At 40.9% G+C, this 22,359-nt stretch overlaps 1 protein-coding gene across 6 annotated transcripts in view; it reads right to left on the minus strand.

Moving 5' to 3' along the window:
- Positions 1-22,359, minus strand: part of CHD6 (chromodomain helicase DNA binding protein 6) — a 250,596-nt gene that overhangs the window by 222,350 nt on the left and 5,887 nt on the right. For 2 of the 6 annotated variants that reach the window (XM_071211720.1, XM_058287116.2), the window contains exon 2: positions 8,682-8,758. The exons of the other annotated variants lie outside the window; for them this stretch is intronic. The gene's annotated coding sequence lies outside the window, so the exon portion shown is untranslated. The remainder of the gene's footprint in view (positions 1-8,681; positions 8,759-22,359) is intronic. 6 annotated transcript variants of the gene reach the window in all.

A 22,359-nucleotide genomic window follows, 5' to 3' on the forward strand; every position in this document is an offset into this window, starting at 1 on the left:
ATGAGGGCAAGATCAGAATATTCAGATAAACAGAAACTGAGAGAATTTCTAAGTAAGAGACCAGGATTTTAGGAAATACTAAAGGGTGTGCTACAGCCTGAAAAGACAAGACAGGAGAGAGGGCCTGGAAGAGAGTCTAGAGATGAAGATTATAGCAATAAAAGTAACTAAAAGTGTCAAAAGAGTGGTGAAAATAAAACATGACAGATAAAACTCAAATAGTCAGGAATAAACTTAACCAATGATGTAAAGCACTTGTATTCAGAAAACTGCAACTCAATGTTAAAACAAATCAAAAAAGCCCTAAATAACTGGAAGAGCATTCCGTGTTCATGGATTGGAAGACTAAATATCATTAAGATGTCAATTCTACTCAAATTGATATACAGATTTAATGCAATCCCGATAAAAATTCCACAAGCATTGAAGAAAAAACTGAAAACACGGTCATTAAATTTATTTGGAAGGGTAAGGAGTCCTGAACAGCCAGAAACATCATAAAAAGAAAAAATGAACCCTTATCTCCAGACTTTAAATCATAATACCTACCTACAGTGGTAAAAACGGCATGGTACTGGCCTAAAGATACACAATAGACCAATGGAACCAAATTTATGGTTCAGAAACAGACCCTCACAGGTATGTCAAGTCATTTTTGACTAGCCTGTCAAACTCACACAGCTCAGGCAGAACAATCCATTCAACAAATGGTACTGAAAGAATTGGATATCCATAGCTGAAAGGAGGAAAGAGGACCAGTATCTCATAACTTATCTAAAAAGTAACACAAAATGGATTAAAAAAACTAAAAATAAAAGCAAGAACCATACAACTTCTAGAAGAAATTATTGGAAAATGTCTTCAACACCTGGTGGTAGATGGTGAATTCTTAAAGGAGATAAGAGGAAGACTGAGTGGACTACTGATGGATAATGTACATAGAAATTTTATTAGCTTTACTGTAAAAGTGTGGAAATGTATAGAGTAGATGGTAACACACAATGTGTAACAGCTAGTTTATAAATGGGGATGTGACTGAAAATGGTAGTCTAGTTATGTAAATGCCAATTGACAGAAAGCTAGAGAATAATCTAGGAACTGAATAGCACAGTAAACCAAGAGGTGGATGAGGACTGTGGTTAATGGTACAGATGGGGAAACGGACTTTGGCCCAGTGGTTAGGGCCTCCGTCTACCACATGGGAGGCCCGCGGTTCAAGCCCCGGGCCTCCTTGACCCGTGTGGAGCTGGCCCATGCACAGTGCTGATGCGCGCAAGGAGTGCCGTGCCACACAGGGGTGTCCCCTGCGTAGGGGAGCCCCACGCACAAGGAGTGCACCCATAGGGAGAGCCGCCCAGCGCGAAGGAGGGAGCAGCCTGCAGAGGAATGGCGCCGCCCACACTTCCCGTGCCGCTGACGACAACAGAAGCGGACAAAGAAACAAGACGCAGCAAAAAGACACAGAAGACAGACAACTGGGGGAGGGGAGGGGAATTAAATAAATAAAAATAAATCTTAAAAAAAAAAATGGTACAGATGGTACAGATGATCCTTTGTTAGCTAGAGCAAATGTATATATCATTACTGCAGGGTGTTCGGAAGGTGGAGAAGCAAGGGAAAAAAACAGCTGGAGTGACCTATGGACTGGTTAGTAGTAATAATATTCTTGCATCTATGTGAAAGATGTACTGTGTTGATACTGAGGCAGTATGGAAAATGTGAGCCAAATGTACACTATGGACATGGTAACAATCAGATGATATTATTTTATCTGTAGCAAATGACACACCACTTTGTGGTGTGTTGCAGGGGTGTTGTTTGGGAATTCTCCACATGTGCATGTTGTAAGTTTACAACTTCTGTCATAAAAAATATATTTAAAAAATCATAATAGGATAGGTTGGGGGAAAACACACCAAATGTAAGATAAGGACTATGATTTTGACAATACTCTTTCATAATTTGTAACAAACGTCTCACGACAATGCAAGGTGTTGATGGAGGGTTGATGTATGGGACCCCTGTATGATGTTACACATGCTTGCTTTGTAAGTTCACAACTTTTACTATACACTTAATTGTTTATGTATGTTCATACATAACTGATATAAAGATGATAATAATTATTGGTTGGGGGAAAAATACTTTGTTTAGTAGTAATATTTTGACAATGCTCTTCAATCATTGGTTAAAAAGGTTTAACAACAATGCAAGTTATTGGTGGTAGGGTGAGTTATGAGAATCCTGTATGATGTTATATATGTTTGTTTTGTTAAGTTCACAACTATTATTATACATTTATTGTTTATGTATGTTTATGTATGAGTGATATACTTCAATTTAAAAAAATTAATAATAGTAATAAAGGTTCCTCATTTCATTACCTATCCACGTTCCATGCATCGTCCCCCTTCACTCCCCACACAAGAAATGTCAGTGCTCAATAAACGTTTTGTGACTGAATGCCTAAATATCTTCTGAACAACAATAATCAATAAACTTTTCATATAACCAAAGAAAAATCTAACCTAACAAGTCTTGGGTTATTGGAGCTAGGCTCCAGGGTAACATCCATGGTCATCCACGGGTAGCATTTCTTCCACTTACAATTAGCCAGAAGCATAATACTTAGGTGCCCAGCCCTGCTGCTGAGGCACAAGATACCAATGGCATTTCAGCACTAGGAAAAAAAAAGAATTTTCCAACTGGAAGTTCTTTCTACTACACTAACGATCTAGACACTCTGGCAATAAATATCAGAAGGAAGTCTCTACCTAGCTCTCTAGCAATTTTCATGTAATTCTTCTATAATCGTTTACCTGGCAAATTCCTATTCATCCTTCAAACCCTAATTTATATGTCAACTCTTCCTGAAAGCTCCTCTATCTTCCTCACCCTCTAAATTCCTTTTACTACTCGACTTTTTTCACTGCAATTTAAATATTGGTTATGTCTATTTTCCCTACTATTTCCCCTACTGTGATCACATTTGTCACCTGGCATCTATTGCATGGCAGGCACTTAGGAAGCTACAAATATCTACTCAACTGACTTGAATGATGACGATCAGTGGACAAGCCCTACCATTTAAATGCCCAACTCTAGAGTCCTAAAATAAGTGGTATTTCCCAGATAAGGCACAGTCTGTACTCAAGAAGAGAGTGAAAAAACTATAAATATTCTCTAGGATAATGTTATTTTTAGCACTGTGGTCAGCAGCCTTTAAGAAAGAACTTCTTTCAGGGTAGCAACCTGGAGACTGTATGACAAATGAAGATCACGAATCTGCTGGGTAAACTAAGCTTCTGAAGAGAGTTATGATGCAGCAGACATGGTCCCAAAAGTACTGAGTTGTCACTTCAAAGACAGGGTCTCCAAAACCCTGCATTTATATTACATGTAAGGTCAAGTAATCATGTGACCTAAACAAGTTACTTAACCTCCCAGTACCTTAGTCCCCTTTTCGATAATATAGGGGTATGAATGGTACCTACACCTCACACAGTTTAAACTATTAAATGAGATAATAAATATAAAATGCTTAGCACAGTATCTGGCATATAGTAAGCATACAATAAATGTTTGCTCTAATTACCTTTATTCACCATAACTAGAATTCTCCAGCTGCGCTGGGATGGGACAGGGATGCCTCAGTTCCATTTGGTCCTATCACCTTCCCACCCTATGTGGCAACCGAACCAAAACTAAGCAGGGGTAAAATCTGTTCTCTAGGCCTTGCCATACACTGGCTTCCTTGTTTGCACAGCTGATTCTCCTGGCTATATAGGGCCTCCCTCTGACCATAAACACATCCCAACAAAGTGAAGCTCCGTTTCATTATTTGGAGTGTCTCCTCTTCCATTCTCCTAATAAAAGCTAAGCAGTTCCTGATTTCTTTTCCTCAGTTCCCATTCTATCTCCTGTTAGTCAACTGAAAACACACTGATCCCTACAGTCATGTGCCCAAATTTCTTATGGATTATCTAGTTAAATAATGAGAATTTCAAGCATCTCAGGCTCTACTATCTAATAATAGATCGATCTATCCCCCTTCCTCCCTTCTTCCTTTATTTGGGGATGGGAAGCAGTAGCCAGCACCACAATCACTAAATAAAGGACACTACCCAATTCACTCACCTGTGAGGCAAGCCTCAATAGGGGCAGTTTTACCTTTGGCTTAAATAGCTCACTGCAGCCCTCCTCTCCAGGAGCTCCCAAACCTCCATCCCACGCCAAGGAATAAACTGCCAAAACGTGCTCAGGTTCAAGGGCACTTATTCCAACAATCCAATGACTGCAAATGAACACAGCGGTTCAAGGTTAGGACCCTGCCCCACCTCTCTCTTCTTCCCTCTCTGATGGATGGCGGTTGGTCTCTGGACCGGCTGTGCTTCTGCATGGTCATGGTTCTTCTGTCCTCTTGCTGGCTGTCATGCTTTGGGTAAGGTCTTAAAATCCATCAGTGGTCATTGCGGTCACCCCTCGGGCTGAAGTGTGGTTTGCTGGCCTGGCGAGGGGCGGCAGCCGCGGTAGGCCTATTCCAAACCGCTGCCCCCATAATAGGGTGGTTGGTCGGGCCCACCGCCACCCCTGAAGGAAGCTCAGCATGGGCGCAGAGTGCCCTCGGGTCTCCCCTTCTCGGCAGCCATGCTTCCGCGGCCGCCCCTCCTCCCGGATAGCGCCACACGATGCCTTATGAGGCAACACCCTTCTTCTTCTTTCTCCCTGCGCTGGCAAAGGGCGGAAAATTCCAGTCTGCCCTTCCCCCCCCCCACAACAGCAACAGCCAGGCGTGGGCGGGAAACTCCAGTCTGCCCCCCACCCCAGCAACAGCAGCCACCAATCACTAAACCCTGCCCCTTCCCCCAGCAACAGCAACAGCCAATCCCTAATCACCACCCCTCCCCCGTCCAGTACCTCCCACTGACCTTTCTCCGGCAACCAATCAGAACAGGGCGTGGCTTCGACCAATCAGCCTTCCCCAGCCCCTATAAAACTGTTGCCTCTCCCTCAGTAAAGTGGACCTGCGCGTTTACCTTGTCTCCGCGGTAGTTCTTCTGCCGTGCGCCCTCCAGTCCTGAGAGCCCCCGACAAGGGCCTGGCCTCCCTTGTCCCCAGTTCGTCGCCTGCTTCTCCGGGCGACCCCGTCAGCCAAACCGCGCAACCCCTGTGAGACCGACCCCTCGTCTGCTGCCGGACCGACCCCTCGTCCCAAGCGGGACCGATCCCTCGTCCCAAGCGGGACCGACCCTTCGTCCTGAGCTGGACCGACCCCTCGTCCGCAGCCAGACCCCACCTCTACCGACCGAGCAAGCCGTTGCAGTCATGACCAGTATTTTTCAAATTTAAAAAAATGAGAACAAAACCCAGGGAATTTTATGGTATGTAAATGATAGCTCGATAAAACTATCAAGATTTTTCTGAATTAGCTATACAAACATACACATGTGTATGTGTACTGGGCATCTTTAGTTTGAGTTATGATATAGCATCTTTAGTATTGAGTTATGGTCACAATTCAATACTGAATAGTAAATACAGATTATGAAACTGTAGTTTTGGCAGTCAGGTGCAAGTCTAAGGTAAATTCTTTGTGGGTAGGAGAAACTGCAGACTCTGAGGCCTGCTTTGTTTCTAGGCATCAGACTGCCTCCAGCTTAGGTTAAGCACTGTATTTTCAAGGGGGTGATAGCTCCTCAAAGGGGCAAAAATTGGGTTTTGGGGGTTAAAACATCTTACATTTTTCTGTATAAAGCACAGATGTACATAAAAAGATGCAGAGTCCATCTGTGGTATTAAAATTTCATAGGGAGGGCAATTATGTCTAAAAAAAAGTCTAAAAAAGCTCCTTAGGGGAGCGATAATGAAAATATGGTGGTCAAGAAATAATAGGTTAGAAGAATTCACTGCATGAATCCTAACTTTCAAGGCTCTATATACCCAGCTGGAAATGGCATTCCTTAGCAAGTTTTGCCTTTGATTCACCTATTTCTCTGGTGGGGGGGGGGGGGGGGGGACACGAAGGGGAGAGGACTGGGAAAGGACATGATCCTAAGGTTTATAGTCCCCTGATCTATTTCCACCTCATTCTCACTCCATGCCCCAAAATCCAATCAGTGCTCAGATTTACATGAAAAGAGTTTTTTAAATGCATGTGGGACATGCAAGTGGAGTGGCTGAATATGTGGTTGAAAATGAAGGTTTTAGAGCACATAAGTGGGTGAGATGGAAATACAGATTTCAGAGTCATCAAGAGTTGAAACAAAAGGGGAAAGGTAAGTGTCCAGAGACAGATGTAAGGCAAGAAGGGCAGAGGACCAAAAGGACATGATCCTGAGGAATATTTATAGGTAAGTACTTAAATAGTTAAAATAATAACAAATCAAAATCCCCATGAACTATATAAAGACTAGGTTATGATAATCAGTACCCCCCAAAATAGAATCCCCTTCCTCATCCAAACCTTAGTTTAGCTTCAGATAACTTAAGAGTCAACCATGAAAATCCTTTCCAAAGTCTCACCAACACAATCTTATTTTCTTATTTAAGCACCTGGGTGACCTGAATGGCTTTAATCCCCTCTGCCCCCCCCCCAAAAAAAGGAAATAAAATTCCCTTCAAGATAAAGCCTCTCTCAGGAAGCTGTGACTAGGTCTGCAGTGGATTCTGGATTCCCATCAATGTCAGAAGCCCAATTCCCGGCCAGTGATAAGGGAACATGGAAGGAGGTACATTGGCAGAGCAGCTGCACTAATGCTGGGCCAGAGAGTCAATGGACCTGGATTAGAGCACAGTGGATTCCACCACTGTGCAATTCTGGGCGAGTTGCTTAATCTTTCTGAGCCTAAGCTTCCTCCTCTGTGCTATGAGTAACAGTCCCAGTCAAAGCATGTTGTAAACCGTTAATTTTAACCTCTCTGATGTCCTAAAGAAGGTCAAATTCCCATCAGAGACTTTCACAACATAATGAACCTGCCCCCACAGGTCTCCTCTCCACCGTCACTGCCTATTTATTTGGGTGATGATTTGATTCCTGTCTACTCCACTTAACTATGAGCTCCAGAAAATAGGCCCCTTGTTCTGACTTGCTCACTGCTGCAGTTCTCGGCTAGTCCAGGGCCTAGCACATAGTAGGCATTCAGCAAATATTTGTTGAATAATGAACTCAGGAGAGGCCAAGCTCAGGGTTGTAACACGCAGACTCACTGAATCACAAAGTAGTCTCTCAACATGTTCGGTGAAATAAACCAGACACAAAAGGACAAATATTGTATGACTTCATTGATATGAAATAATTAGTATACACAAACTCAGAGTCAGAATCTAGAATACAGATTATACAAGGGGCCACGGTGGGGGTAGGGAAGTGGGAGCTAATGCTTAAATTGTACAGAGTTTCTATTTGGGTTGACTGTAAAGTTGTGATAATGGATAGTTACCAAGTGCATTTATTTATTTCTAACAGTATGGACTCAGAGATTCTTCTTTTATTTGATGTGTTAAAATCCATTATTCTTTGGGCTGTCCATATGCCACCTGGGCCTGAATCTCATTGGAGTTGCAACCTACTCTCCAATTCATTGGCCTCACCCAGGAAAACTACCATGGAGGTGATAATAGACAACTACCATACAAAGGAACTGAGAGAGTCTACAACTTCAAGTAAGAGAGTCTCATCCACAGGCCTTAAGGGAACACAGCCCCCTCTCAATTAGAAGTGGAGTAGACATCATCATCCTAGAATCCTCAGGATTAAGGAATGAACTACAGACTAAAGTAGATCTATTGGTATTCTACTACAGACCTATTGTGATTCTAACAATGGAAGAAAATATATTGTTGATGTGGTGGCAGTGGCCACTGGTGGTTCAGAGGGCAGGGAGAAGGAAAAACAGGTGTCATGTGGGGCCATTTTGGGGACCTGTCCTAAAGGACACTGCAATGACAGATACAGGCCATTATAAATCATCATAACCTACAGAACTGTGTGGGAGTTTACAATGTAAACTTTAATCCATGCTTAGTGGCGATGTTCCAAAATGTGTTTCTGAAATGCGATGAATGTACCTCACTAATGAAAGATGTTGTTGATGGGGGAAAATGAGGGAAGTGTGGGGAGAAGGGCATATGGGAAACCCCTATATTTTTTATGTGACATTTGTATAATCAAGTATCTTTTAAAACTATATAAAATTTAAAAAAACAGAGAGAGAGAGAACATGTGTTGTTGCCATCAGTACCATATTCATGTTGCAGACTGTGATTTAGGGTCCCCAAAACAACATTATCAATTTCATGGACTTAAAGTTAATTTAAATTTGTTTAAATTTGTAGCTTGGTTTGATTTTAATTTGTGAGGCTATTTTGTTTGATACCTGTATGAGAGCCATAAGAAAAGGCATTTACGCTTAGCTTTAAATATATAAATATTTAAATAACAATTATAATGAAAATAATTTCAAACAAAAAAATCCATTACTGTCATAATTTGACCTTCAAATCTCATGATTTCATTTAATTCTCACAAAAGTGTGAATGTAATTAACTGCACTGAATTATATATTGTAATGTGGTTAATTAAAAGGGTGAGACTTTAGGTTGTATAGATGTTACTAGAATAAAAATTAAAAATAAACATAGGGGGAAGTAGATGTAGCTTAATCAATTGGGTTTCCACCTACCACCAGGTTCAGTGCCCAGTTCCTCCTGGAGAAGATGAGCAAGACAGCAAGTTGATACGACGGGCAGGTGCAGCAAGCTGACACAGCAACAAAATAACAAGGAGACACAAAAAAGAAAGACAATGAGAGACACAACAAAGCAGGGAGCTGAGGTGACTCAAACAACTGAGCACCTCTCTCCTACATGGGAAGTCCTGTTCGGTGTCTCTTAAAGAGAAGACAGCAGACACACAGCTAATTGGACCAAGAGCAGACAGTGAGCACAAACAATGGGGCAAGGAAGGGAATAAATAGTAAATATTTTTTAAAAACAAACATAGGACTACACAATACGATGAACCCTATTATAAACAGTGGTCTCTAATTAATAGTACAATTATAAAAATGTTCCTTCATAAATTGTGACAAATGTACCACACTAATGCAAGGTGTTGATACAGGGTGGCATATGAGACCCTGGATTTTGGGCAGGATTTTTCTGTAACTTGTGGCTTCTCTAATAAAATAATGTTTTTTAAAAAACAGAACATTATTGGGACAACTGGGAAAATGTGAATATGGTTTTACAAATTTCCTGAGTGATATAACTATATTGTAGTTATGTAGGAGAATGCCATTAGTCTTAGGATAAGTAGGCAAAAGTAGTTAGGGGTGAAGTGTCACAACATCTGCAAGTAACTCTCAAATGGTTCAATCAAAAAAAAAATTACACATATATAGAAAAAGATAGAAAGCAAATTTGAAAAATATTAATAATTGGTGAATCTAGGCAAAGGGCATATGAGTATTAATGGTACTATTCTCATCATTTTCTGTAGGTTTGAAGTTTTTCAAGACTCAAAATGGAGGGAGGAGGTATAAATGTTTTCAAATATTTTTTAAATGTTTTTAATTTCTATATTTTCCAATTCCCTTCCACTACAATGGAAAATGAAGAGATGACACACAAATGCCTCATAGAATTTTTTAATACTACTACCATTGGGAAATAAATAAATAATTTGGCAAAGAGAAATTATTTTAAGGGTACAAACCAAGTTCAGCCTCTATACAAGATGGCAAATTCATGAATTACATAAATTAATAGAATTTAGATGTTATTTTTGAAGACTTGTCTTCTTCATACTGTTAGATACTTTACCTGGTTTTACCCTTTTTTTTTTTTAAATCTCCCTCCCCCCTTGCCACTTGCATTCACGTTCTGCTCTGTGTCCATTCGCTGCGCGTTCTTCTGTGTCTGCTTGTCTTCTCATCTTCTCTTTAAGAGGTACCGGGAACCAATCCCCGGACCTTCCAATGTAGGAGAGAGACACTCAATCGCTTGAGCCATCCCAGCTCCCTGGTTTGTTGTGTCTCTCATTGTCTTTTTCCTCTGTGTCTCTTTTTTGTTGCATCATCTTGTTTCGTCAGCTCGCCATGAGGGCCAGCTCGCCTTCACCAAGAGACCCTGGGAACCGAACCTGGGCCCCCACATATGGTAGATGGGAGCTCAATCACTTGAGCCACATTCGCTTCCCACTGGCATTTTTAAAAGGCGCATTAGCACTAGTGGATTTTACACAAATGTCAAGAGTTAAAGGCAAACATTTCGATCTGTGCTAATAAGGAGAGGCAATAAGACAAATTAAGTCCACATGTACACATATTATTTTAATTATTGAATTTTAACTTCCTATATCATTATTCAGAACTGTGAGGCAGCAAAAATTTTGACCAAAAATGTTTCAGCCTCATCTACTCTCATCCCTAAAGGAGATTATTCTATTTAATAATAAAAAGGAGAGAAGGTAATGAAATTAAAATGTCCCAAATGCATGCGTACTTGAATAAAGAAGAAATTACTTTAATCAAAGCAAATATTTATTGAAAGTTTACTATATATGAATCCCTAACAAGGAATTCAAAGCTCAAAGAACGGACCTTGCTCCCTTGGGGGCCACAATTTTTGTTGAAGAAGACAAACATACATAAAGTTAAAAAAGAGTAATGGCTGGCTTTGTTTCCCCCTGTCCGTGCTTCCAAATGCCTCATTTCCAAGCCTTTTCTTCTAGCAAGACCACTGCAATAGCCTCCGAATTCATTATCCTATCTCTAGGCCTCTCTAAACTGGTTCTCAAACTTGGGTGCACAAAAAATGACCCAGGGAAGTTATGAAAAAAAAAAATTCCTCTGGATCCAATCCCCCAGAGACACTGATTATACTGTATACAGCCTAGGCATTGGTATTTTTTAAAGTTCTCCAAGTGATTCTAATATGCAGCAAAATTTGAACACCACTGCTCTCAACTAACCTCTGCCACCCATGAATAGAATACCTGCTACTCTCCTGCATTAAAACCTCTGATGATAACTGACACAATCAACAATACCAGAAGTTATTCCTTTGAAAGATCAATAAAATTGGCAAGCTTTTAGCCAGACTGTCAAAGAAAAAAAGAAAGAGGATGCAAATAACTATAATCAGAAATGAAAGGCTGTGTGTGATATTAAAAGGATTATAAGAGAATACAATGAACAGTCATATGCCAACAAATCAGATAATCAAGATTAAATGGAAAACTTCCTAGAAACACACAAATACCTAAACTGACTCAAGAAGAAATAGAAGGGGAAGCAGTTGTGGCTCAACTGATAGAGCATCTACCTACCATATGGAGGGTCCAGGGTTTGATACCCAGGGCCTCCTGACCCGTGTGGTGAGCTGGCCCACACGCAGTGCTCCCATGCGCAAGGAGTGTCGTGCCACACAGAGGTGTCCCAGCATAGGGGTGCCCCATCCACAAGGAGTACGCCCCACAAGGAGAGCCGCCCCACGTGAAAAAAGTGAAGCCCACTCAGGAGTGGCGCAAAAAAAGCACAGCCCGCCCAGGAGTGGCGCCATACACACGAAGAGCTGATGCAGCGAGATGACACAACAACAAAAAAGGTGACACAGTTTCCCAGTGCCGCATGACAAGAATACAAGCAGACACAGAAGAACACACAGTGAATGGACACAGACAACGGGGGGGGGGGAGGGGGGCGGTGAAGGGGAGAAAAATAAAAAATTTTAAAAAAGAAGAAATAGAAGATCTCAATAGACCTAAAACAAATAGATTGGGAAGCAGACTTGGCCCAATGATAGGGCGTCTGCTTACCACATGGGAGATCAGCGGCTCAAACCCTGGGCCTCCTTGACCTGCGTGGAGTTGGCCCACGTGCACTGCTGATGTGCACAGTGCACAAGGAGTGCTGTGCAACACAGGGGTGTCCCCTGTGTGGGGGAGCCCCAGGCGCAAGGAGTGCACCCCAAAAGGAGAGCCACCCAGCGCAGAAGAAAGTGCAGCCTGCCCAAGGATGGCACCGCACACACGGAGAGCTGACACAACAAGATGACACAACAAAAAGAAACACAGATTCCCAGTGCCACTGATAAGGATAGAAGTGGTCGCTGAAGAACACACAGCGAATGGACACAGAGAGCAGACAACTGGTGGGGGGGGGGGGGGAGGGAAGAGAAATAAAAAATAAATCTTTAAAAAACAGATTGAATCAGTAATCAAAAACCTCCCAATAATGAGAAGCTCAGGACCAGATGGCTTCACAGGTGAATTTAACCAAACATTCAATGAAGAATTAACACCTTTTGGATGAACTGTATGCTTTATTAATATGTACCAATAAAACAATTCGTTTTTGAAAAATAAGAAACAATTAACACCAACCTTCTCCAACTCTCCCAGACAAAGATGGAAATTTTCCTAACTCACTCCAAGGAGCTAGCATTAGCCAGATACCAAAACCAAATAAAGATATCACAGGAAAAAAAACCCCTCTGATGACTCCCCACTAACAGCACAAAGTTTTTCTCAACATCTCCAACCTACTACCATTGAGCTGAGTCTTTTGTGGACCCCAGAAAATTCATCTACATGTAAACCTATTTTATGAGGGACCCTCTGGTTAGATTCAGCTAAGGGACCTTTTGATTAGATTATTTCAGGGTTCACTGGAGTCCCATATAAAGAGGAGAGGAGCAGAGCAGCTATTTTACCCTGCCATGTGAGAGAGGACTCTGGGATTACTTACAGCCACAGAAGGACAGAGAAACCCCAAGAAGCTGGGAGAGAGCTGTGAGGCTGGAATCAGAGCAGGCCAAAGCAAAACTAGCCACAGGTGTAGGGAGACATGAGCCCTGCCATGTGCTTGATCACCCACAACTAAGCTCCAAGAGAAAGCACCTCCACATGACTCCTTCATGTACCTTACTGCCCACAGCTGCAACATGGTTAGACAGCATCTCTAGATAATGCCTTGATTTGGACATTTTTACAGCCTTGTAACTGTAAGCTTTTACCCTAATGAATTCCCACTATAAAAGCCAACCCACACGCAGAACAGTGTTTTGGGGATACAAAGATTGTACCAAAGTTCACATGACGCTGTTTATTCCTAGGTCCTAAATAAGCCTCATTCAAGCCTAGGCATAAGCAAACAGGTACTAATTTACCCTGAAGTTAGGAGGGTGGACCTGAGTCTAACCTGTCTCGTCAAGCTTTATATTTGGTCCACAGTACATATTTTATATCCATGTTTATCCACTTACAGCTTGCTTGAGTCTAGAGGCAAGGTTGGTAGCAATGCACAGGACAGTTTAGAAAGCACAAGGATTAGGAATTCACCTTTGTGGAGAACACTGGCAGACTTCATTCAAGGCTTCAAGGATTTTCATGACAGCCCACCATGCAGCTCTTACCATTTGGAAGGTAGCTGGATGGATACTCACAATACAAGAATAAACGGTCTGAATTTTAATTTCTATAAACTCATCAGGAGTTTAATAAATTTCTAGAAACCTAAAAAAAAATAAGTCAACCTATTTCTGGTATATTGCATCGGGAGCCTTTAGCAAACTAAAACACACTCCAATCCCATCATCCACCACTACTCTACTGCTTTCCAGCACACTCCTGCCACAAATGAACTTGCCCTTTGTTCCTATGATCTCAAAGGATGTTCCCTATGCCTAAAAGGCTCTCCACACTCATGCACACCAATCCCATTCTCTGATTATCAAACTCCAAATCAATTTTCAAGAACCAGTTCAAAAGTCCCTTCTTTCAAAAGCCTTAACCAACTCCCTGGATAGATGGCTGCTCACTCCTCTTGTGTTCTAACAAAACTCTGGCCACAGCTCTAATGTGACACTTATCATGACGTATGTAGTAGTAGCATTTTACATTTCTATCTCTTCTAATAGACTGCTGCATTCCTCAAGGGCAAAGACCTTGATTTTATCCTCAAGTTATTAGTGATTTTATCCTCAAGTTATTAGTGCCCAGTAATGGCTGAAACACAATGAATGTTCAATAATTGTTACTAAATAAACAGGCATCACACGGGCATCACACACTTGTGGAATAAATGAATAAAAGTATGAGAAAATACCAAGGCAGATCAATATGAAATGTCAAATAGTTATAAAGGCAGAAGAAGGGAGATATTGCTTTAGGCAGATATAGAAAGCAAAGGCTCCAAGAAGACATTGATAGGCAATAGGCAGAGAATTATGAGCATGAGAAATAGCACAAATATGGCCTGCTGCACAGGAAAAAGCTATTCAGTTCTGCCTTAGATTTCTTCAAAAGAGATCCTTAAAAAATCTTTAGAAATTTATTGTGCTTTTTTCTTGGTTACATAAATCTATTCTATCTTGTTTTATTTTTCTTCTTAGCCCTTATCACTATACATTATGGTTCCGCATATTCAGATATTCATTAGAACTTAAACTCCCTGAGAGCAGAACTTCATTTTGTGTACTGCTACATCCCCAGGGTTTATATCAGTGCCTAACATATAGTAGATGTTCAGTAAGTACTTGCTGAATGGATGAATGAACATATTTATTTGGGGTCTCTGATTTAACACATCCTTCCTCCTGGAGAATTCTTCCCCACATCTCCACACATCCAAATCCTGCCTATCCTTTCAAACCCAATTAACACCCTGCCTAACTCAAAAGTCTTCTCTAATTCCCTACCTCCCCCTTTTCTGAACTTCCAAACCCCTTCATCTTTCTTGACTTACGATACTTCTCACAGGCTACCTTGTAACAGCACAATTATTTACGTACAGGCATTTATACATATCTTAGATATCTCCCCTTTATACTGTAAATCCTTTCACAGCAAGCTCTAGGTCATTTTCCCCCAGAGCATAGTGCCTTGTAGAGTTGCTCAGTAATCCTTGTTGAATAAAAGGAAAAATTAAAGATGATATTAAACCTTTAATATCTTAATATTAACATCAGAAAGACTTAATGACTTGTCTACATTTGTCTTGGCCCTGACATATCTGATTACTAAAATGATAATACTCTAGCTAACATTTATATAATGCTTACTAAGTGCCAGGCATTATTCCAAGGGCTTTACGTAAGTTAACTCATTTAACCCACGTATCACAATCATATGGGTAGATACTATTTTTTTTTAATTATTTATTTATTATTTTTTTAATTACATTAAAAAAATATATAAGGTCCCATTCAACCCCACCGCCCCTGCCCCCCCACTCCCCCCCACAGCAACACTCTCTCCCATCATCATGACACATCCATTGCACCTGGTAAGTTCATCTCTGAGCATCACTGCACCCCATAGTCAATGGTCCACATCATAGCCCAGACTCTCTCACGTTCCATCCAGTGGGCCCTGGGGGGATCTACAGTGTCCCGTAATTGTCCGTGAAGCACTATCCAGGACAACTCCACGTCCCGAAAACGCCTCCACATCTCATCTCTTCCTCCAGTTCCCCATACCCAGCAGTCACCATGGCTACCCTTCCCACACCCATTCCACATTTTCTCTGTGGACATTGGATTGGTTGTGTCCATTGCACACCTATGTCAAGTGAGGGCTTAGATTCCATATGGGTACTGGATGCACTCCTCCCGCTTCCAGTTGTAGACACTCTAGGCTCCATGTTGTGGTGGTTGACCTTCTTCAACTCCATGTTAGCTGAGTGGAGTAAGTCCAATAAGTCAAAGTGTAGGAGCTGAAGTCTGTTGAGGCTCTGGGCCTGGGTGTCATATTATCAGTCCAGAGATTCAAATCCCCTACATATATCTTAAACCCAGCACCAACTACAATTCCAATAAAGTAGCATGCAAGTCTTGTGAAAAGAGATCCCCTCTGAGTCCAATTCCATCACGCAGAAACACCAGCTCCAAAGAAGGGCCATCTGTCATGGCAGTGAACCCCTTCTGCCATGACCATAGAACCCGTGGGTTTCTTTATCCCTCAAAAGAACCAATACCTGGGGTTGTATCTACCTTATCTGTCTCTTAGACTCTGTTCAGTTGTACATAGGGGTATTCCTTCTGACAACCTCCAGACTCTTTTTTAGAGACTCACAGCCTTATAATCTCATTTCTCCTTTCCATTTCCCCCTTACATTAGGTCAAACAGCTTCCCGAAGTCATGTCATTATATGTAGACAAGTATATTCTGCTGTTCCGCATTGAATCTTTAATTCAAGGTCATTTTCTAGTTGCTTCTTCAGCTGGTATGTGGTAGTGATCCCTCAGTGCCAGAGAGGCTCATCCCCGGGTGTCATGTCCCACGCTGGGGGGAATGCATCGCATCTACACGCTGAGTTTGGCTGTGAGAGTGGCCACATTTGAGTAACATGAAGGCTGTCAGGAGGAAACCCCCAGGCACAATGCTACTCTAGGCCTTGTTCTTATTGCAGGTGTATAGGCTCAAAAGTGTAGCCATTAGTATCAAGAGCCCACTGTCGGGCCCTCCTTCCTTCCTGGTTCTTGCCGTTGCACCTGGAGGATTGCTGCTGCTCTCCCAGGGCCCACAACAGTGACCCCCCGGCAAGGAGCCCAGTACCCCCCCCAGCTGTTGTTTTTAATTTATCATTCCCATTTTACAGATGAGAAAACTGTTTTACAAAGAGGTTCACAGTCAGTTTAAGTGCAAAGCTAGGATTCAAATCCAGGTGATCTGGCTACAGAATTCATGCACTTACCCACTATGACTATGCTGTACTGCCTTTAAGATTGCTGGGCAGCCCAGCCACCCTATTTGTAAAGCTAAAGGCTGGACTATAATTATGGCCTTCTGAGAAATTTACTTCAAAAATATACAGTTAAGAGGATGTTTAATTAAGGCAAGGGAACTATCCTCAACACACTGTGAAAGATGAAATTACAGAAGGCAATAAAAGTAGGTAACAGACAACAGAAAAGAAATGGAGGTTTCTATGGTACAATGTTGAGAAGGATAAATAACGGTAACAGACGATCACTTAGACCTAGAACCGAACTTCAGAAGCATTTGAGAGACGGGACAGAACAGAGAAGTAAACAAATGCTTTGGCCTAAAGTTGTGAACAGAGCTCATATTCATATATAATCATGGGTACTGAAATTTACAGAATGGAGAAAACCAGTGAACCTTAGTGCTAAGAATTGCAGGGTTCAAAAGTTAAACTACCTGGGTTACTAGTTCCATGAGTATGGACAAGTAAAATAATTCCTCTTTGACTCAGTTTTTTCAACTGTAAAATGGGCTTCTATCAGCACTTATCCATGAGAATCAATGGATATAATCCATGTGTATTCATCAGGATAGGCATAGATATGCTGCAGTAATAAAAAAAAGAAAACACCCAACATCTCAATGGTTTAAAGAAAAAAATCTGTTTACTTCTTGCTTACAGTACATTACCATTACAGACTGGCTGGGGCTCTGCTCCACATTATCTTTTTTTTAAAAATTCCCATCTGGAATATTATGTTGGTCAGAGGGAAGAGAGCAAGGTCAATCAGGTGCAAACCTGTAAAGGTATCTGCCTAGAAGTGAGACACACATCACTTCCACTCAGATTTCGGAATCAAAAGCAAGTCACATAGCCTTGCCCAACTTCAAGGTGATGAATAAGTACAATCACACCAAGTGCCCAAAAGAAAAAGAACCAGAATACTGGTGAACAGCCCTAATGACCACCACACCATAAAAGAGCTTAGCACTATACCTGGCACCCAGTAAGTGCTCAATGATTGGTAACTTCTATTATTATTATCACAATTATTGAGGAAAGTACAATAAAGCAAAAAATGAATTTACAAGCATTTTCATAATATAGGGAGAAACACATCAAAGTTTCTAGCACGCAAAAAAAAATTGTAAACAGGAGGTACAAAATAGTACCACAAGCATTTCACCATACTATATGAGAGGGACATGCCAAAAAGTTTCTAGTAAGGAAGACATAGTAAACAAGAGCTAGCAAAATAATATTACCCATTCTTATTCATTTGACATGTAAAATTTCACTGATAATATCTTTTTGTTTTATTTGAGAAGATAAAAAATTTCATGTAGCCTTTCACTCATAATTAGGTTCGTTTCTAATTTCAGAGCATTCCTTCCCCGTATTTCCCCCCATAAATGCTTAAGGGAAATTCTCCTATTGGGTTTTCAAGACACTAACCATATGAATTAGGGAAAGAGGCCTATATAGTAAAACAAGATTTGGATTCTAACTCTGGCTTGCCCATAGACCAGAGCTACGATTTCACAATACCTAACTAGGTCCCAATCCTCATCATCCATAGATGAGGAAACTGGATTAGATGGCCTCCAAAATACCTTCCAATTCAACTCTTCTGCAACAGTGAGAAACCAGAAAGCAGCTTATGTTTATGAGAATCTAGTTACTGTGCAAACCTGAGTAAGACCTGAGAGCACATAAATCTTATACTAGAAATAACTGCCACAACCACATCTCTAACAGCAGCAACAAAGCTTAGCTCCAAGTGAACATGTAACACAGTCAGAAATACCCAGGAAGAGCCCTGCTAGCATGAAATTCTACAGGTACACAGAAGAAGAAGAATGGACAAGAAAGGACAGAATATGACTATGATGCATAAATATAAGGACACTAGTATTTGTGTGTGGCTTATGAAATCTGTCCTTTAGTAATATGTCATACAACATTCCAGTTGTAGCTCAGGGATGGGAAGAAACTTGAGTCAAGGAACCTCCAAATCTTCAAAGCCTGGGATCTGTTAACTATCAGACCTCAACTCCAACAGACTCGGTTTATCTTTAACTTGAAACTCTTTGAAGAAAGTCAGACAAAAGAGCCCACAGCAGCATATTACAAATTGTTAAGTTCTCTTAAATCAAAAATATTCCTATCATTTTCAGCTATACAGAAGCCCCTGCCTCGACAACCTACCATCGCATCTTAGCTCACTCCGCTGTGTTTAAGACCACCCCCACAACAGAATTAGTAGGGGGGAACAATGCTGATTTTTGATGAAACACTAATGGAAGGTGACCAATATTAATTCATGCTATAAACAAAACAGATACTGCTGCATTATAAATTTTGCTATTCCTGCAGCCCTACCCATGATTCTTAAGGAGCCTTAAATTTAACATTACAGGAGTCTACAAACCAAATGGAACAACCTTTATGCTTCTCATGCTTTGAGAGCCTAAATGACTTACAATCTCCAGCTTAATGGCATAAAACCCGGCAAAAATATTTAACAAAACAGGGAAGCGAACTTGGCCGAGTGGTTAGGGCACCTGTCTACCACATAGGAGGTCCGCGGTTCAAACCCCGGGCCTCCTTGACCCGTGTAGAGCTGGCCCACACACAGTGCTGATGCGCGGAAGGAGTGCTCTGCCATGCTGGGGTACCCCCGTGTAGGGGAACCCCATGCACAAGGAGTGCACCCCGGAAGGAGAGCCGCCCAGCACGAAACAAAGTTCAGCCTGCCCAAGAATGGCGCCACACACAGAGAGGAGAGCTGATGCAGCAAGATGATGCAACAAAAAGAAACACAGATTCCCACATGCCTGACAACAGAAGCAGACAAAGATGCAGCAAATGGACACAGAGAACAGACAACTGGGGCGGGGGGGGTGGGGGGGGGAGGGGGAGGGGGAGAGAAATAAATAAAAATGAATCTTTAAAAAATATATTTAATAATACTGCAATGTAAAAAAACAAAGATTCATGTTATTATGACCTGAAAGCATTTTTTTTCATTTCTCTTCCTGTCACCGTGCCTCCCCCCCCCCACCGTTATCTGCTCTCTGTGTTCATTTGCTGTGTGTTCTTCTGTGACTGCTTCTATCCTTATCAGTGGTACGGCACTCCTTGCGTGCATCAGCACTGTGCATGGGCCAGCTCCACATGGGTCAAGCAAACCTCCCATGTGGTAGGCGGACACCCTATCCATTGGGCCAAGTCCACTTCCCTGAAAGCATTTTTTAAAAGCCATGCTTCTATATGCAGATCTTCATTTACTTCTACAGACAAATTTTCTTCCTTTTGTCAATTACAAAATAATTTCCAATTCTGCAGAGGATCAATATACTAGAAGAAATGTTATCCTTGATTTTCAGAAGCTTAAAAATTTGAAGGTGTGTGTCTGTGTGTGTGAACCATATATAACCCTCAAAGAGCAAAACATATCCCTTTTATCACAAATCAGTTTTAAAATATACTGGAAAGGGGATAGAAGAATCAGTCTTTCAAGTGAGTTTGGTAAATATTATACCAAAAAAAGATCTCTTTATAAACTGAGTAATCATCCTCTAAGTTAGCTATTAGATAAAAGTCTCCATTAACTATTACTATTACAATGAGAACCCAGATAACCAGCATTTTCTACAAAGGACTGGAGAACTTCGGTATTGCACTTAAAAGCTGCCTGCCTTAAATCTTTATATGAAAGAAAAAAGCTTCAGGAGTCAGGAAGAAAGACATTGCGCATCTTAGTTATAGCCATGAAGGATCAAAACGGCTCCCTGGAACCAATTCCTTGCTGTTTGCAACCTTAGAAGAAAACGACCTAAATTTATTTTCTGATCTTACTATTTTGTGAACATCAAATCAACATCTTAGATAAAAATAAATATTATGATAATGTTTCTTCATCATTTGTAACAAATGTCACAACGATGTAAGATGCTGGTGATGGGGCCATGCATGGGAATCCTGTATAGCATGCATGGTTGTTTTGTTAACTCACAACTTCTCAAATAAAAATATAAATAAATAAATAAAAATAGGTGTATAGTACCAAATTTTATTATATGATTTGCTTAGTCTCATGGTTGGCTATAAGCATAGTCTTGTCCCATATTGTATTTTCTTTTCTTAACTGAAAAAAACAAAAACAAAAAATTAACCTTTTTGCTTCAAAAGGGAGAAGTGGTTAAAGGACCTAGAGCTAAGCTGGTCAATAAGGAATCAGTGGGACGTGCAGTGCTGATGCGCGCAAGGAGTGCTGTGCCACACAGGGGTGTCCCCCGCGTAGGGGAGCCCCACGCGCAAGGAGTGCACCCATAAGGAGAGCCGCCCAGCGCGAAAGAAAGTGCAGCCTGCCGAGGAATGGCGCCGCCCACACTTCCTGTACAACAGAAGCGGACAAAGAAACAAGACACAGAAAACAGACAACCGGGGGAGGGGAGGGGAATTAAATAAATAAAAATAAATCTTTAAAAAAAAAAGGAATCAGTGGGAAAACAATGCTCACCAAAGCACTCCTCACCATATGTGGCTATTTAAATTTAAATGAATTAATATTTATAAGATGTAAAATTCTGTTCCTCAGTCATACTAGCCTAATTTCTAGGGCTAAACACCATATATAACTAGTGGCTCCCAAGCAGATACAGGACATTTCTATCATGTTTCTCTATTTTAATGTGCACAAAAGTCTTCAGGATAGCTCTTCAAAACACAGATTCCTGAGCTCCCACCCCAAATTGCCTAATTCAGTAGATCTGGCATGAGGACCAAAAATGTGCCATTTCTAAGATGCTCCCAGATAAAGCTTAGGCTGCCCATCACTCTCTAGAGTTTTTGTTTTCATTTTTTCCCAATCCATCGTGAACTAAGTTTTATAAAATACCATGAAAATGAATTACCATAAAAACAAAGTATTATAAAAAGAACTACAATATAAACTCACATCTTTAATTATTAGATTCAACAGGCAACATTTTTTTTAACAAACTGCTATGAAAGCATCTAAATGCTTCAAATTCTGGACTTACCTTTTCATAGATGGATAACAAATAGTCCACAGACATGCACAAATTTGCAGACTCCTTGATTAGCCTTGATTTAGAAACTTTATTTTACGTTTTTACAACCATCTTTTTAGAGTAGGTCCTTAATGATCTCTTTCACATCCTCTATCATTTCCTCAATGCATTTTTACAACTCTTAATTCCATTAAGCAGAGTACCCCTGGTCCCTTTAAAGTGATACCATACCAGGTTTGCTTAAAAAAATCTGGGTCACATTTATAATGCGATCCGATTCTGTCACCTGGTCAACAAAGGTGATAGCTTAACTTTTTCATGCTTAATCCACTGTTGAATTTAGACTACTAACACTGCAACAATTGTTAAGCCAAAATACACAATGAACATTAATAAAGTCTCTGTGTTAAGTTATATATAATTTCTTTCAGCAAATAAAATATATGATCTGGCTCTAGCTTACCAGATGAAATACTTCATAGGCTTTCTTAGAATACAGATGGTTTTCCTTGAACCCAAAGTAAACAATCCAGGTACATATACTTTTTAAAGTATGTTTCCTCATAAAAGGAGCAAATCAAACAGAATCCCCTTAAAGTAGTCAATACCCT

Source organism: Dasypus novemcinctus, chromosome 24 (assembly GCF_030445035.2).
Source record: "Dasypus novemcinctus isolate mDasNov1 chromosome 24, mDasNov1.1.hap2, whole genome shotgun sequence".
NCBI classification, from domain to species: Eukaryota; Metazoa; Chordata; class Mammalia; order Cingulata; family Dasypodidae; genus Dasypus; species Dasypus novemcinctus.